This window comes from Schistocerca cancellata, chromosome 2 (assembly GCF_023864275.1).
Source record: "Schistocerca cancellata isolate TAMUIC-IGC-003103 chromosome 2, iqSchCanc2.1, whole genome shotgun sequence".
Lineage (NCBI taxonomy): Eukaryota > Metazoa > Arthropoda > Insecta > Orthoptera > Acrididae > Schistocerca > Schistocerca cancellata.
In genome coordinates this window covers 604,696,767-604,713,910 of record NC_064627.1, presented here as the reverse complement: position 1 = coordinate 604,713,910, position 17,144 = coordinate 604,696,767, and positions in this window count along the sequence as shown.

The following is a 17,144-nucleotide window of genomic DNA, read 5'->3' as shown; positions in this document are numbered from 1 at the left end:
GTGGTGGCTTGCATGTCCCTAAAGTACTCCAGTTATCCAACTGGGGAAAGGGGACATACTGTGAATGTGGAATTTGAACTATGTGTTGTTTCTGGTAACTTCGCATTGTTGAGAGATGAAGTCTAGGTTAAAAGAAAAACTGAAAAAGCTGTGGTATGAGTGAGATTCAATCCCAAGACCTATCAATTTCCAGGCATGTGCTTTATTGCTCAACCCCTCAGGCTGACATGTCTATAGAAGGTCCATCTGTAAGTTTTGATGAGTGAGTTTGTGGGCATCAAAATATGTTGTACTGTGTGTATGGCCATATTTTTTATCTCATTGACTTTGAAGCTTAAATTATTTACACTCCCAGACAGATGGCCAACAAATCACAAAAAAAGTCATTTTTATGTGATATAATTACAAATTAACCGTTTTCAGGCTTTTTCATTTACTTGTACTGTGAAATGGTGCTTCTTGCATAATTTCATGATTCTAGGTCAATGGGGAACACACTATATGCTTTTAAAATTGAGTTTGTGAGTCTTGGAATATATGACATAAATGCCTGTATTTTTTGATTGACTTAGAAGCTTAAATTTTTCACACTACCAAGAGACTGTAGACCTTAGCATGAGACATAAATTTCAACTTGATACCTACACCCATTCACAAGAAAAATGTTAGATAGACAGACAGTCAGATATATGGACAACAAAGTGATCCTATAAGGGTTCTGTTTTTACCACCTAAGGTATGGAATCCTAAAAAGTAAGTAAACTGTTTATTATTTCAAAAGTAATCACCATAACTATTAACACATTTATTCCACAGTGAGACAAGATGGTAAGTGCATTCATGGAATAATGTTTTCAGTTGCCTACAGAAGCATGCCTGTACACAATTGTCCACCTCTTCATCCAAAGCAAATTGACACCACAAATGTCTTTCTTCAGGGAATCAACAATATGGAAATCACATGGGGAGAGATCAGGACTGTATAGAGGATGTGTAAGAGATTCCAAACGAAACTTAATCAGCATAATTGAAACAAAATGCCTGCCCACATGTTGCCAAGGTTGTTTTCAGTATGTTGTAGAAGTTTTGCTGGAAAGCTATTACACATCCTCCATAAAGTGATGATCTCTCCCCACATGATTTCCATATTTTTGGAGCCCTGAAGAAAGACATTTGTGGCTGTCAGTTTGCTTTGGACGAAGAGGTGCACACTATGGTGCAACCATGGTTCTGTAGCCAACTACAAACATTTTTCCATGAAAGCAATGATTGTCAGACAGTGGAATAAACCTATTAACAGTTATGGTGATTACTTTTTCCCATCTGTCTCATTTCCGTCTGACTGCCCCTTATTGTTGGCCTTCTGGTTGGTCCCCTGGACACATGAGAATCAAGGAGAATGAGAAAGCTGACAGAGTAGCAAAAGCAGTCTGCCAAGAAAATACCACTGTTCACCTTAATGTCCCCCTACAGTCTATCATGTCTTGAGTAACAAAGAGTGTTGGCTGAGTGGGAAAGTCAGTGGCTGGAATGGCCAACAAACAGCTGCGGTAGGTCAAACTAACTATTTGAACATGGCACACCTCCCTTCGTCCAAGAAGGGATGAAGTGGTCCTCGTGGGCTTTCATATCAGACGCTGCCCAATGACAGTAAGATCCACCAGAATGCAGTGTTTGCAGCATCAGACTCATGGTGCACCATGTCTTCACATCATGTGTTTTGTACAGGGAAGACTTTGACTTACTGAGAGGCCTGCCCTCAATTTTAGGAAATGACAAAACAATGTTACGGAAATTATTGATATTTTGTGTGGCATCAGGACTCTGCCCCAATTTAGTCGGACAATGGTTTTAATGTCTTTTTGAGTGGCTGGCTCATCTTACTATTTCTTCATTCAACCAGCCATTTTAATGGCATCCACTGTTTTATTAGTACTATTTACGTAGTGGAGATGATATATGAAATTTTTTATTACTGTGGCTGCAGTTATATGGTGTTTACTTTTTGTGTTAACAAGAATAATTGCTCACACTTCAGTAGCACAATCTGGAGAAAGGGCACTGATGACCATTGATCCAATAATTTCAAATCCATGTATCCATTAGTCTACAGCATGCATAGAGGCATTTAATTAGTCATTTGCCTCCACTCAATATGCATATCTAATGGGAAGAAACCTTAATACCTGATAGAACGGGAAGTACATTCTATTATGGACTCCACAGTGTCTTGCAAAGCAAGTGTATAGATGCAGAAGCCTACTACAGTATATTTAGTAGTGTGCCATGAATGGAAGATGCAACCTGCATAAAAAGCTGCCAGTTTAGGTTCAAACTGAGTGATATATTTAATGATAATCTACTAAGTGACATGTTTTAAGATTTGGATACTGGTTATTGATTATAGTTTTGTGAGTAAATGGTCTTGAGTATTTAGTGTGTGTAGCACGATCTGTTATGTATGGTATTTGTAACCGATTTTTTTGAAAGAAAATTTTTACTGCCATACATAATAACTGAAATTTAACCCTTTTGCTGGTGCAGTTTCTGTAGCTAATCATTGAAATTAATTTTTTTCTTCATCTTGGAACTGTGACCCATTGACTATATTTTTGATAATTCTATTTTTGTGATTTAGAACTAAGTACTATGGCGGCATGTACAAGGTCTGTTCAAAAAATTCCAGAACATTCATAATTTCGTGCCAATAGTGGGTTGGAATGAAATGTGGTTGGTGTCCCTGCACACTCCTGTATTTAATGTGTAACTCCCAGAAGTTTCATTGTTTTATGTCTGTCAGTTATTGTTCAGTGCTGTGCTGAGAAGTACGTTGTATCAACCAGTTTGCAAATTTTGAATTGGCAGAGTTAGAGGAGCAACACATCTGCATTAAATTTTGTGCAAAACTCAAGAAAACATTTACGGAGAAACACCAAATGAGGCAGGAAGTAGAGTGCTGCAACGCTCCATGTTTGACCGGTCACGGCTCGCCTGTTGACGGGGGGACCGAGCCGCTCGTGTCCGGCCCCACACGACTCGGCTCGGTCACGTACTCGCCCCATGTCTGATGTCCGGATTCCGGACACGCGGATAAGCGAGCATGACCGGTCACCACCGACGTCTCACCTCGCCTCGCCCCGGCTCGCTGCGCTGTACTGTACTGTACAAATCCAACGCCTCTCCCTCTCTCTCTCTCTTTTAAGACAAAAGTAACATTTCCAAGAACGGGTACGTGACACAGCTAAATTCATAAAGCATTTGGAAAGTAAAATGATATTTCAATACAATCGCGGATAGAAGATGAGTGTCATTTCCAAACAGAAGATCTATTTTTCCTTTCATTAACAGGAAACATTGAATAAGTGCTGTCCCTGTAATCTAAAAGACAACCATCTTCACAAAGAAAGCATACAAAGAACATTCAATATTTACAGACCTAACTTGTCATACTTTTCACTTGTCTACTTGTCATACTTTTCACTTGTCTGCAACAGAAACAAAATTATAGTTATTGTTGATCAGTAAATCACTAACGCGTCCCGGATTTAACTGGCTGACATCTGCCACGTTAACTTCTCCATAATGCGCACCTAGATGTATTAATTCTTTGCCTAGTTCTCTGAAACTTTCACTGGAATCAGCATTAAAAGGTCTCACTTCGTTAGCACAGATTGCATCACACTTTGCTGTAATACTATTTTTTATTACTGCCGGTATCCCTGAAGGAGCTGTACCTTTGTGAGGTTTCTTGCAACTATGTTTCTTTAAATGAGTGGTTTCCGACTGGAAACACACTAATGTTGAGCAGTTTATGCACGATACGTACCCAGTAGACGCACTGTTTTCGTCTACAACTAACAGAAATGTACTCCATACTTGGCTTTTTAGACCTTCCCTTTCTTCTATGTGTAAACATTGGTTTCAATCTTACGTCTTAACTGCACTGGCTTCCTCGCGCTGCATGATTGCAGAGAGAGAGAGAGAGAGAGACCACAAATGAGAAGCCCGCACTGGCTGCAGTCTCACACGGATAATGAAACGTATGAAGTGTTTGAAGTTATGTGCTACGTATTCGGTCACGGCTTCTATGCTCGGTCACTAGAACTAGTGCGGGCAGCCTATCCAGTTAGGGTGTGCTCGCCCCATCTCGTATTTTGTGCTCGCTTACTCGGTCATGCAGGACTCTAGCAGGAAGCCTATGGTGATGAGTGCTTCAGGGGCTAAACTCAGTGTTACGAATGGTTCACATGGTTTAAAAATGGCTGGATGGAAATTAAAGATTATCCTCATTCAGGACACCCTTCAACATCTACCGTTGTCAGGAACGTCAACAAAATTACGCATGCCAATCAAAGACTGACTGTTAGAGAGATTGCATTGGAAGAATGTAACATTTCACTTGGATATCATGTTATGAAGTCCTGACACAGCATCTTGGAAAGCATCATGTTGCTACCAAATTCGTCCCACAGCTCATGAGTGAAGACCGGAAAGAGACCAAAAAAGCTCGTCACATCAGGTCAAGTGTCAAAGCCATGCTGATAGTTTCCTTTGACTCTGAAGGATTAGTTCATCATGAATTTGTGCCGCAGAGATAAACTGTTAATCGATGGTATTATGTGGATGTGTTGCAATGCCTGTGAGAAAATGTGAGAAGGAAAGGGCCTGAAAGGAGGTATTCATGGCTCTTGCAACACGATAATGCATCTGCACATTCATCCCTGTTGGTGTGTGCCTGTTGCTCACAAAACGAAATCACTGTGCTGCCTCATCCTCCATACTCTCCAGACCCGGCCCCTGGGACATTTTTTATTTCCAAAGTTGAAAACCCAGTTCAAAGAACAAAAATTTGCAGAAGTAAAAGAAAATTTGCAGATGGCACTTTATGTGATCCAGCAAGTGGTGTATGAATTGTATAGGGGAGTACTTTGAAGAAGACCATGTACAATAAGTAAACGGTAGTGCAGAAAAATTTGTGGACAAAGTTCTGGAATTTTTTGAACAGACCTTGTATATCTCTCACGGAACATCTGTGAGCTGTTAGAAGTATGATGGTAAGTGGATTTCCTAGCTTCCCTCTGAAGAAATGAAGGAGTGTATTCTAAATTCACAAGTGACAACAGCAGTGGTCTCACAATAAACAGAATGTGGTTGTTTTAGAAGTTTGATACACCTAGTACAGTGTCAGGCACATCCAGAGGTGGTAAGATGTATTCCTGAAACTTTTGTAAAACCACTTAGTTGATAGTAAGTATACTTCCAAAGGCCCACAAAAGAAGAATTAATTTTGTGACACATATGTTTCCGATGCTTTTTGGAGAAACTACTTTGGTGGTAAGCATACTCCTCCACAGACACTGAAATGACATTATTTGGCCCTAAAAGCTATATTTCATAACTACCAGGAACTATATATCCCTTTTATCTCCACAGTTGCTGAAGAGATTGAAAGAATATATAAATAATTAAAGAAATTACTCTGAGTATTAAAGGAGACAACAATGTAATTTGATGGATCATCTGAGGGGTTGGTAGCTTCTTTCCAAGATAGGATTGAACCATTTTTAATCATTTTATGGCTTGACATAATGTACTTTGTAATTTTTTCCTTTAAGGAAGTTTACCATTCTATGTGAAAGTGAAATAAAAGAGGGGAAAAAAACAGTGTGTATAATTATGGTCCACAAAGAGCACACTACAGATGTACAATATGATAGAAAATGTGTAATGTTGTCAATCCATAAAATGATTAAATGCAAATCAACCTGTACAATTCCATTTTTAAAATTAATGCATTTTCAGAAATAACATGAGATCCACTGAAGGTGTCAGAAAGAAGTTGAAACATGTTTGAGGAAAGACAATGTTTTTGCAGAAAGCAATTTTAGAAACTCATTTTAAATTCTTTGGGGGACTGGAATTCAATAATAGGAAAAAATTGTTGGAGAAATTTAACTGTGGCAAAGGAATGAAAAACGGAAACTGTCTGGTAGAATATTACACAGATTACAATGTAATCATTGTAGCATGTCCTTTAAAAATTGTGAAAGACTGTTGTATACACAGAGTATACCTAGAGACAAAGGGAGGTTTCAGGTAGATTTAATAATGGTAGAACTGAGATTCATAAACCCGAATTTAAAAAAGGAAGGACTGCAGAAAAATGGGGAGTTGACCATGAAATCCCTATTCATGCAACTGACAGACGATAATAGTGTCATACGCCTTTTCAATATTGAAAAAGATTGCTATTAAATGCTGCTTACATAGTGATGCACACAGTTGCCTCCATTAGGATTTGGTTGTTAAAGAGTGGAATTATATTGTCTGAGCCCACATTGGTAGCAGCTTAATAGTTTTCTAGAGCCCATACATGCAGGAGTTGACCATCCAGTCTAGTGTCTTTCCTATGCAGCTGGTAAGAGCAACACAATAGTAACTCAGTCCTTCTCTCCCATAAGGAACTGAATCATTATTGATTCCCTCCAAGGTTTAGGATATTGACTATCATTCCACATTTGACTTTAAAAGTTAAGAAAAATTTGTTAGATCCAAGGATAAGATGTTACAGCATGTCATATGTCATGTGTTAAGTATGACCAATAGATGGCAGATAGTACTGTGTCCATTTCTCACATTGAGAAGAGTAGGTCATAAGTCTCTTCATTGTTGGCGTTAAAATTGGTTTGTAGACTCTCCCTTGCTCTCTGTAGGTCTGGAAACCTGGAACTTGATTCATGGACAATGTTTTGCCATAAAAGAGCTGCGCCACAGTCTGGGCTATCTCCGCTAGTGTGACTTTCACGGCTCCATTGCTTCATGTGGCTGCTAATGGACATGGCATCCTTTTCCCAGAGATCTTCCTTAATGATTTCCGCACTATGGTGGATGTTGACCAGTTAATAGACTTAAGAAGTTCACAACGATTGCTTCCTGCTCTCACTAATTGTCTGTTGGGCTATTGCTAGCTGAAAATCTACATGATTCTCTTCAGATAGAATGTGGCTGAATCTTCAAGCATTTTGCACCTGTTCCTTGTTGCATAATGACACTGATCATTACATCAGGAACAGGTTTTTTCCTTTGATAGCCTGAGGATTTTGGTGTGGATAAATCAGTTGATCTTGTTTGTAATTCAGTCTACCCAATCCTGGATGCTGCCTCACTGCTCAACTACAGCTAACTGTCTTTAGTGTCCAGTTTACCTTGCTGAACATCCACTTGGATGTTTTCATTTCTGGCTCTGTTCTTTGTATAAGGCAGACAGTAACTGGGAAGTGGTCACTGGTTGCCTATAATTTCCCACTGAGCATAATCTGAGAGAGCAAACAGTGAGATCAATGGCATAAAATGACCCTGTTCCTGACAAAAATGTGTCATTTTCCCTGTTTTGGGAGGCATAAGTTCTGTGATCTTAATATACTTTCAATCACTTGAATTCTGAAACAGGTCAAGTTACAGTCCCATATAGTACTCTGTGCATTGAAATGTCTGAAAAGGAGGAACAGTAGGGAAAGATGGGTGATCAGTTTGAAAAGTGTCTTCCTATCTAGGGTTCCTGTGGTTGGAGATAAACGGAACACATTGTGACCTGGAATGACACTGCATGTACTGTGAGAGCTACTGCTTGTAATGTGGTAGGGTGACAGGTGAGAAGTAAAGTGTTTCAATGATGAGTACTGCCACGGCTTCCTAAGCCCTTTTGCCACTTAGATCGTATTTTCTATGTAGCTGATAGCTTGTAGCACAGGGGTGTCAGTAGCCTTCAAATGTATTTCTTGAAGGGATATACATGCAAGTTCAGCCTTTGCTAAGAACTTCAGTTCTTCCCCCTGATTTCTAGAGCCATTAAATTCCACTGTGGTCTGCCCATTGTTTGTTGGTGTAATCTTCCTTTTTTTTTACCCTTGTAACTTGGTGGGGAGCCCACTGCAACCGGAGGTGAGCTAGAGGGACTTGAAACATCCTTGAAAGCAGAGGTAATCAACCTTTTTTTACCTACTGTACACTTTTATATCTCTCTTAGCAGTGAAATTTTATAGCTGTCCACTGGTTCAAAAGTAATGGTGATCTATAAAGAAGGAAAGGAACTTACTTTTTAAAGCAGATTTACAGCAAGTTAAAGCATATAATAATTATTATTTGTAAAATACTTTATGATCAAATTTTATGTAAACTTAATGAAAATCTTTTTAAAACTACTACTGTCTGCAGCTCACTGTGAAAAAGCTGGAGTGCCGAGTGCTGATTTCATGTATATTGCTTTAGCCTCTGCTCTCCTGGACTTTGACTTGCTTGTTGTGGTAACTTTCTTTCTTTCTTTTTTTTTAAAAAAAAAAGAAGAAGGGAAAGGATGGCTTGTGACTCAGTGGACCACTGCAGGTGAGAACTTTTCTTTTGGGGTTATTGGGGGCATAGTGGCAGTCTTTGAAGCCTTTGGAGCTCCTTCTCCGAAAGGCATAGGCTTACCGGAGACTATAATTTGGCTTGTTGAGGCACATGAACAGGTGTTGGTATTGGTATTTACTATTTATGTCTGTGCTGACACACTAACCTTACTGTGGGCTGTTTCGTAACTTAAGTAAATTTTTCCCTTTCCTACAGACTGGATACATTCTACTAACACCTTTCACTCCATAACATAGCACTTGACCACTGATCCACGTCTTACACATATGCAATACTGTGATTCATTGTGTGTGTATTGCATGGCCACAGCAATGATTTGCGTTACTAACTACTCAGTATTAACTTCACATTTTGTGGCTGTGTTATATCATTAATATATACAAGAAAGAAAAGGGTCCAAAAATTGTTTAGCACGTTATATTTATATAATAACGATTAAACTTTATGACGATTTTCTTGAGCACTCTGGCAATCATTGAGGCCAATAATATGTGTCTGTAATGCTTCATGTCAGTTGCTGCTTGATTCTTATACAATGGTCACATTTGAATGATATTTAACATTCCCTTGACCAAGTGAACAGTTTATTAAATGCCTTAATACTTATATTAATTGACTTCTGTGTTCTCTTCAGGGAAAATGAATTAGTCACTGGATGAGTTGCCATCTCACATACAGTCTTTACCCACTTACTAAAATTCCATTTCCTCTTATTAGTGTATTACACTAGCCTAGATATTCTCTTTTACCCCACTTGTCTTACTACACTTTGCTGGACTCACTTCTATGGTCACCATAAACCTTGCTTTCTTTTTTTTTAATAATAATAATATTGTTGTACTTTTTTGCAAATTTTGTTTGGAAATGCTGCAACTTGGTGTCACCAAATAGAACTTATAGATCCTTCATATCTTGAACTTGTAGATCCTTCATATCTTCCTATCTTTCACGATTTTTGAAGAAAATGTGTGATTTTTCAAATTGGCTGATTTTCTTAGTTTTGTTACTATGGGGCTCCATGATTCTTGTGTGCAAAGACCTCCTTAAATTTATTATGATCAGTTTCTCTTTTATATATGATCAAAAACACCGGGCAAAAAAAGTTGTCACCTCCAGGAGACATCATCCTAACACCGCCTATAGTCCCTATGACTTCAGTTTACTGGGAAAAGGTGTCCATATATTTCTTTGAGCATGCTACACTCAGCTGAAGCCACTCATTGATGACTGGATCATGTAGAGTTACCATACTACGAGGATGTTGAGTGTTGTTTCAACTGTTGTTCAAAATAGTCCTAAGAATTTTCTGTGGCATTAAGATTGGGTCATTGAGACAGCCAGTCAAGTTGTGATTGGGAGTCTCAAGGATTTGTCAAACCAAGAACATACGGCTGCAGCCCTGTGAGCACGCCGTTGTCATCAGAAGACAGGAGTGTCCCCATTTTATTCATATGAATATATAAGAGAAAGCAAAACACTTCGTCACCGAGAATACTGAATTCTGGTGACCTGAATGAGTCATGGTCCAGAAAACACACTCTAAAATAACACAGCCACTTCCAGCCTGAACAACAGCTTCCAAACACTGCTGGCTAAACAATTCACTGAGTTGGTGCACTTTCAGGTCCCAACACAATAGCTCCTTTCGGCTATTCCGTCATGTCTTCGTACCAATCCATATTACTGTGCTGACTCCATACAATTAACAGATGTGCGCTTAACTGCCATGACTTACCTCAGTAGTGGGTCATATAACCAACTGGTACCAGTTCTACATAACCTACCACACTCCAAAGTAACCAGAGTGATCTTTAAAGTGGATGACATAATATTTTGTCCAGTTCCCTTATTAATTACTCAAGGCAACGTGTGTGGTGAACAAACTGTTAGCATCATATTGGGGAGCATTAGACACTGAATATAGTTTTCAGCTTATTTAAATTTATTAATTATCAAAACTGCACCCAAGTGTGGCAAACTGCAATCAATAAAATAGAAGGATTAGGTGTGCTGACTGCAAGAATGGAATTAAAGTACAACATAATTGCTTTTATTTCCACAAAATTCATCTATTTTGGACCACGGCAAAAATCACCCTTTAGAATATTAATTAGTAACTCACTCTGAAGTATTTAAAGCAAAACAATATTATGAAAAGGAAAGTTGCTACTCACCACATAGCGGAGATGATGAGTTGCACATAGGCGCAATACTGTGCCTATCTGCGACTCAGCATCTCCGCTATGTGTGATGAGTGGCAACTTTCCTTTTCATAATATTGTTACATTCCATCCTGGATTTTACACAGTTTGATTAAAGCAAAACAAGTAATACGGGATGTTTCAAAATGAATATATGGGTTTTAGGGCTTGGTAGCACTCATTACATCCAACTTACAATTATAAATAATACATCAAATGAAAAAGCAACTCAAACAGATTTGTTTGTATACCTGTGCACAAAGGGAAGATTATGGAATGACCAAGAATGAATAAAAAACATCATGAACAAGTGAGAGTCTATCACGCACAGTCCCAAGAAATTGTCCTTGTCATTCGCAGTTGTCACGAGCTTTAAAGCCTACAGACTACGGTTTATGTGACAACTTCGCAAACGAAATTTTTCTGCATGAGACGAAAATTTTCTGGATCGTGTCATCTTCAGTGGTGAATCGACATTTCACCTAAATGGAAATGTGAACACACGTAATGTGTGTATCTGGGGATCAGCAAATCCTCATGAGATGGTACAGTTGCAACAAGACTCCTATCGACTTTTTCAGCGAAGCAACTGTAACTGGTGTTACTCATCTTCATGCTCTAGAACTATGACTCTTTCCTCAACTGGAAGAAGCTGAACCGCAGAATTTTATTTGGCAGCAAAATGGTGCGCCATCTCACTGGCATAACTCAGCACGTGACTGGTTAAACAATGTTGTACCCGAACGTTGGACTGGCCACAAGGCACTGGATGACAGAGCTCGTTTTATATGACCTTCATGTTCACACACGTTTTGATCCCATGCCTTTGGTGGTTCATAAAGGATGATGTGTATATGTCTCTGCTACCAGCTGAGGTATCCGACTTCAGAAACAGCAGTGTTGCAACAGTTGCTACAGACATAGAGATCAAGGTTTTGGAAGAACTCGCCTATCAACTCAATGTGACAATGGTGCTGACATTGAACACTTTTAAGAAAAACTATTGTAGTTGCTCTTTCACATGATGTATTATTCATAATTGTAAGTTAAATATAATAAATGTTACAAAGCCTTAAAACCCATATATTCATTTTGAAACACCCTGTATACTCCCATTACACACCATGATTTACAGTACATCCATTTTATTGACATCCTTACAGTTGTTTCTGTGACTGTTATTACGGGGGTTATTCAGAAAGTAAAGTCCGAATCACTGTAGATAATCGACCGTCACGTGAGCACTGAAACATGGATGCACACCTACTCCTGGCATGCCTTGCTCCTTAAACATTGCCATTTGAATTGGTATTGTCACAATGTGCTGTTTACAGTGTCAGTTCACAATGATTAAAATAATTAATCAGCTTGCCAAATGTGAGATACGGTCAGTGATTTAGTTTTTGACAGCAAGGAACATTGCAGCAGTGGAAATTCGTCAAGTGTATGGTCCCAATGCAAGTGGTTGAGAGCTTTTTAAGATGGATGGGAAAATATCCATGATGAACTGCGAACAGGCTGACTATCACTCAACTCAGATTTAGTCAAAGCCATAAACGAAAAGATCTGTGAAGACTGGCGATTCACAATTTCAACTTTAATGTTGGAATTTTGTTTGCACAAAATTGTCTCTGAAAATTTGCAATTTTGCAAATTGTACATACATTGTGTTTCCAGGCTGCTTACTGAGAAACATAAAATTGAAAGAACTGCTTGTGCTCTTGATTTTTTGGAGAAATTTCATTAGGAAGGTGATCCATTTTTACATAACATTGTCACTGGGGACAAGCTGCAGGTTTCTCACATGATCCATAGTCTAAATGTCAGTTGTGGAATGGCGTCACATCATCATCAGTCAAAAATCAAGACCAAGCAGACAATATCAACATTGAAGATTATGGCACCCATGTTTTGGGATAGACACAGAGTCATTTTAGTTGAGTTCATGCAGCAAGTGACAACAACAAACACAGCCACTTACTTTGCTACCCTGACTAACTAAAGTGATGTGGCTTTTTGACATCTGGAATTCTGTTGCTGCATGACAATGCCAGACTCCAGTCACACCCAAAATCTGATCAGATATCTTGGATGGGAACAGACTGTCCACCCACCATGCAGTCCATACTTGGTGCCGAGTGAATTTTACTTGTTCCACTACCTAATGAAGTTTCTTGGCAGCAAGTACTCTGGAACAGATGACAAGGTGAAAGAAGCAGTTGAAGACTGGATATGCTCACAGATAGCAGTTGTCTGACTTAGGGATACAAAAGCTTGTAGAATGTTGTGACAAATGTTCAAATAAAATTGTAAATCTTTTAAAAAACTGAAATAAAAAGATTTTTGAAAAAAATCTGTGATGGTTTGTTTCTTAAGAAATCTTATCTTACTACCCAAATAACCCTCATACTTTGAGACAAATGGCTTGTACTTTCACATGAGCTCTTTAGGACACACAATTACCAGGTGACGTGTTGGCATTGAGTAACTAATGGCTTTCACAAACATCATGTAAGACAACATCATTTCCAGGTGTTGCTTGCATTTAGTTACAGCTGGGTTCCCTTGAAACAAGTGTTTTAACAGCAAAGACTCTTATTTCATCGATTGTACTTACAACCTTAGTCCTGAGTGATCTAGCCGAGGTAGAAGTCTCCCAAATCAAGTGTAGTGACGAAGCACCAGACAATAAGAACACAGATCTTTCTCCTGGGTTTATCCTTGCATTTGACTGATAAGCTCAAATTCTTCGTGTTACCAATCAAATTATTTGCTAGTAACATTCATTGCTCTTTTTCATGCTAAAAAATACTCACCAAAAATGTTTCTTCTAAAAGCATTCCAAAGTAAAGCTTAATTTGCTACTGCATCTGTAGACTCTTGTTCATTCAAAAATATTCTGACAGTTGGATAGCACTCAACATCAACCATTGTGTATTATTGCTGATTCTGCATACCAAATAACAGGCCATCTGCCAAAACTACAGTGGTGCTTGAGGATGCTTGCCTCTTTCCTTACTGCCTAGCACAATTGTTTTTATTTATTTTTTGTTTTTACTCACTAGAAGCTGTATGACCAGAGAAACAATTTTCAGTAGTTCTTCTGTATTTAATTTTTGTAACAGCAGGGTCAATGTATATGATATTGTACTATGTATAGGATATTAGATGCAACAAACTCATCACTAGAGTAGTATGCGACATAGATGGCAGTATGCCAACTTTGATTCCATATGGAACTGTAGTGCATAGTGACTGTACACTATTACAAGGAAAATTCTTGCATATCCAGATTTCAGCAATAAGTAGCCATCTTCAGTGCTAAAATACAAGGAAATTACAGAACCAGAACTGATTTACATAAAACACAAAGTAAAACATCATGTCATCCAACAGAAATGATTCATTTTGGTCAATATACAATTTGAGTGAGTTATAATCCAACAAACTCCCAAGAGTACATGTCACCAAATAACTGCTGGTGTATGGTTCATACAACAGTCCCCTACAAAATTGTTACCTACATCATATTCGAAATAAAAATATCTTTGAAAATCTTCTTGATAAAATATAGTTCATACCAATTGGAATGCACAAAAACTACCTTAGTGAATTAAACAATGCACTAAACAATTAATTAAAAAAATAAAAGTTCATAAAATCATTTTTTGCAGATCCGTTAACATCATAGCAAAATACTGTGGATCACCATGACAAGGCTACTTTAATCAGGTGCAATTAATGAAAATATACTAATGCCCTTACTGATGTAAATTTCTTATGTGATGTATGGTGTAGCTCCAACTGTGGTGCGCTGCTTGCAAAGAACGATATAACACATTGCTTTATACTTAGCCCCTGAGGCTAATAGATGAATGAAGTTTTACTAGTTTGATGGAAAATGTAAAAGTAAATGTCGTGTGACTAGGGCGTCCCGTAGGATAGACTGTTCGCCGGGTGCAAGTCTTTCTATTTGACACCACTTTGGTGACTTGTACGTCAATGGCGACAAAATGATGATGATTAGGTCAATACAACACCCAGTCCCTGAGCGGAGAAAATCTCTGACCCAGCTGGGAATCGAACCCGGACCCTTAGGACTGTCATTCTGTCACACTGACCACTCAGCTACTGGGGGGCGGACTGGTGGAAAATGGATCATTTACATTGGTTGATGTGGTGGTTTACTTTTTGTTTTATGTAAATCAGTTCTGAATCTGTAATTTCCTTGTATTTTAGCATTGGAGGTGGCTATTTATAGCTGAAATATGGATATGCAAGAACAATAATGAACCAGTGTGATTACGACTGACTGCTGTGTTCCTCTGCTTCCGTTTGGATATATTGTAGCACATTTTGTGCAAATACCTACGTTTCACTTTTGACACACTGTAGGACATATATTCTGAGGAATATTTTCTTATTTTTATCCTAGGAATTGCTCACTATATTCATCACAAATATTCACAACCAACCTCTAAAACATTAAATTGTTGTTGTTGTTGTGGTCTTCAGTCCTGAGACTGGATTGATGCAGCTCTCCATGCTACTCTATCCTGTGCAAGCTTCTTCATCTCCCAGTACCTACTGCAGCCTACATCCTTCTGAATCTGCTTAGTGTATTCATCTCTTGGTCTCCCTCTACGATTTTTACCCTCCACGCTGTCCTCCAATACTAAATTGGTGATCCCTTGATGCCTCAGAATATGCCCTACCAACCGATCCCTTCTAGTCAAGTTGTGCCACAAACTCTTCTTCTCCCCAATTCTATTCAATACCTCCTCATTAGTTATGTGATCTACCCATCTAATCTTCAGCATTCTTCTGTAGCACCACATTTCGAAAGCTTCTATTCTCTTCTTGTCTAAACTATTTATCGTCCATGTTTCACTTCCATACATGGCCACACTCCATACAAATACTTTCAGAAACGACTTCCTGACATTTAAATCTATACTCAATGTTAACAAATCTCTCTTCTTCAGAAACGCTTTCCTTGCCATTGCCAGTTTACATTTGATATCCTCTCTACTTCGACCATCATCAGTTATTTTGCTCCCCAAATAGCAAAACTCCTTTACTACTTTAAGTGTCTCATTTCCTAATCTAATTCCGTCAGCATCACCCGACTTAATTCGACTACATTCCATTATCCTCGTTTTGCTTTTGTTGATGTTCTTCTTATACCCTCCTTTCAAGACACTGTCCATTCCGTTCAACTGCTCTTCCAAGTCCTTTGCTGTCTTTGACAGAATTACGATGTCATCGGCAAACCTCAAAGTTTTTATTTCTTCTCCATGGATTTTAATGCCTACTCCGAACTTTTCTTTTGTTTTCTTTACTGCTTGCTCAATATACAGATTGAATAACATCGGGGAGAGGCTACAATGCTGTCTCACTCCCTTCGCAACCACTGCTTCCCTTTCATGTCCCTCGACTCTCATAACTGCTAATCAACACTGTCAAAAGCTTTCTCTAAGTCTACAAATGCTAGAAACATAGGTTTGCCTTTCCTTAATCTTTCTTCTAAGATAAGTCGTAGGGTCAGTATTGCCTCACGTGTTCCAACATTTCTACGGAATCCAAACTGATCTTCCCCGAGGTCGGCTTCTACCAGTTTTTCCATTCGTCTGTAAAGAATTCACGTTAGTATTCTGCAGCTGTGACTTATTAAACTGATAGTTCGGTAATTTTCAGATCTGTCAACACCTGCTTTCTTTGGGATTGGAATTATTATATTCTTCTTGAAGTCTGAGGGAATTTCGCCTGTTTCATACATCTTGCTCACCAGATGGTAGAGTTTTGTCAGGACTGGCTCTCCCAAGGCTGTCAGTAGTTCTAAAGGAATGTTGTCTACTCCCGGGGCTTTGTTTCAACTTAGGTCATTCAGTGCTCTGTCAAACTCTTCACGCAGTATCATACCTCCCATTTCATCTTCATCTACATACTCTTCCATTTCCATAATACTGTCCTCAAGAACATTGCCCGAGTATAGACCCTCTATATACTCCTTCCACCTTTCTGCTTTCCCTTCTTTGCTTAGAACTGGGTTTCCATCTGAACTCTTGATATTCATGCAAGTGGTTCTCTTTTCTCCTGAGGTCACTTTAATTTTCCTGTAGGCAGTATCTATCTTACCACACGTGAGATAAGCCTCTACATCCTTACATTTGAGACGTTTGTATTCCTTTGTGCCAACTTCATTTGCTGCATTTTTATATTTTCTCCTTTCATCAATTAAATTCAGTATCTCTTCTGTTATCCAACGATTTCTACTATCCCTTGTCTGTTTACCTACTTGATTCTCTGCTGCCTTCACTATTTCATCCCTCAAAGTTACCCATTCTTCTTCAACTGTACTTCTTTCCCCCATTCCTTTCAATTGTTCCCTTATGCTCTCCCTGAAACTCTGTACAACCTCTGGTTCTTTCAGTTTATCCAGGTCCCATCTCCTTAAATTCCTACCTTTTTGCAGTTTCTTCAGTTTAAATCTACAGTTCATAACCAATAGATTGTGGTCAGAGTCCACATCTG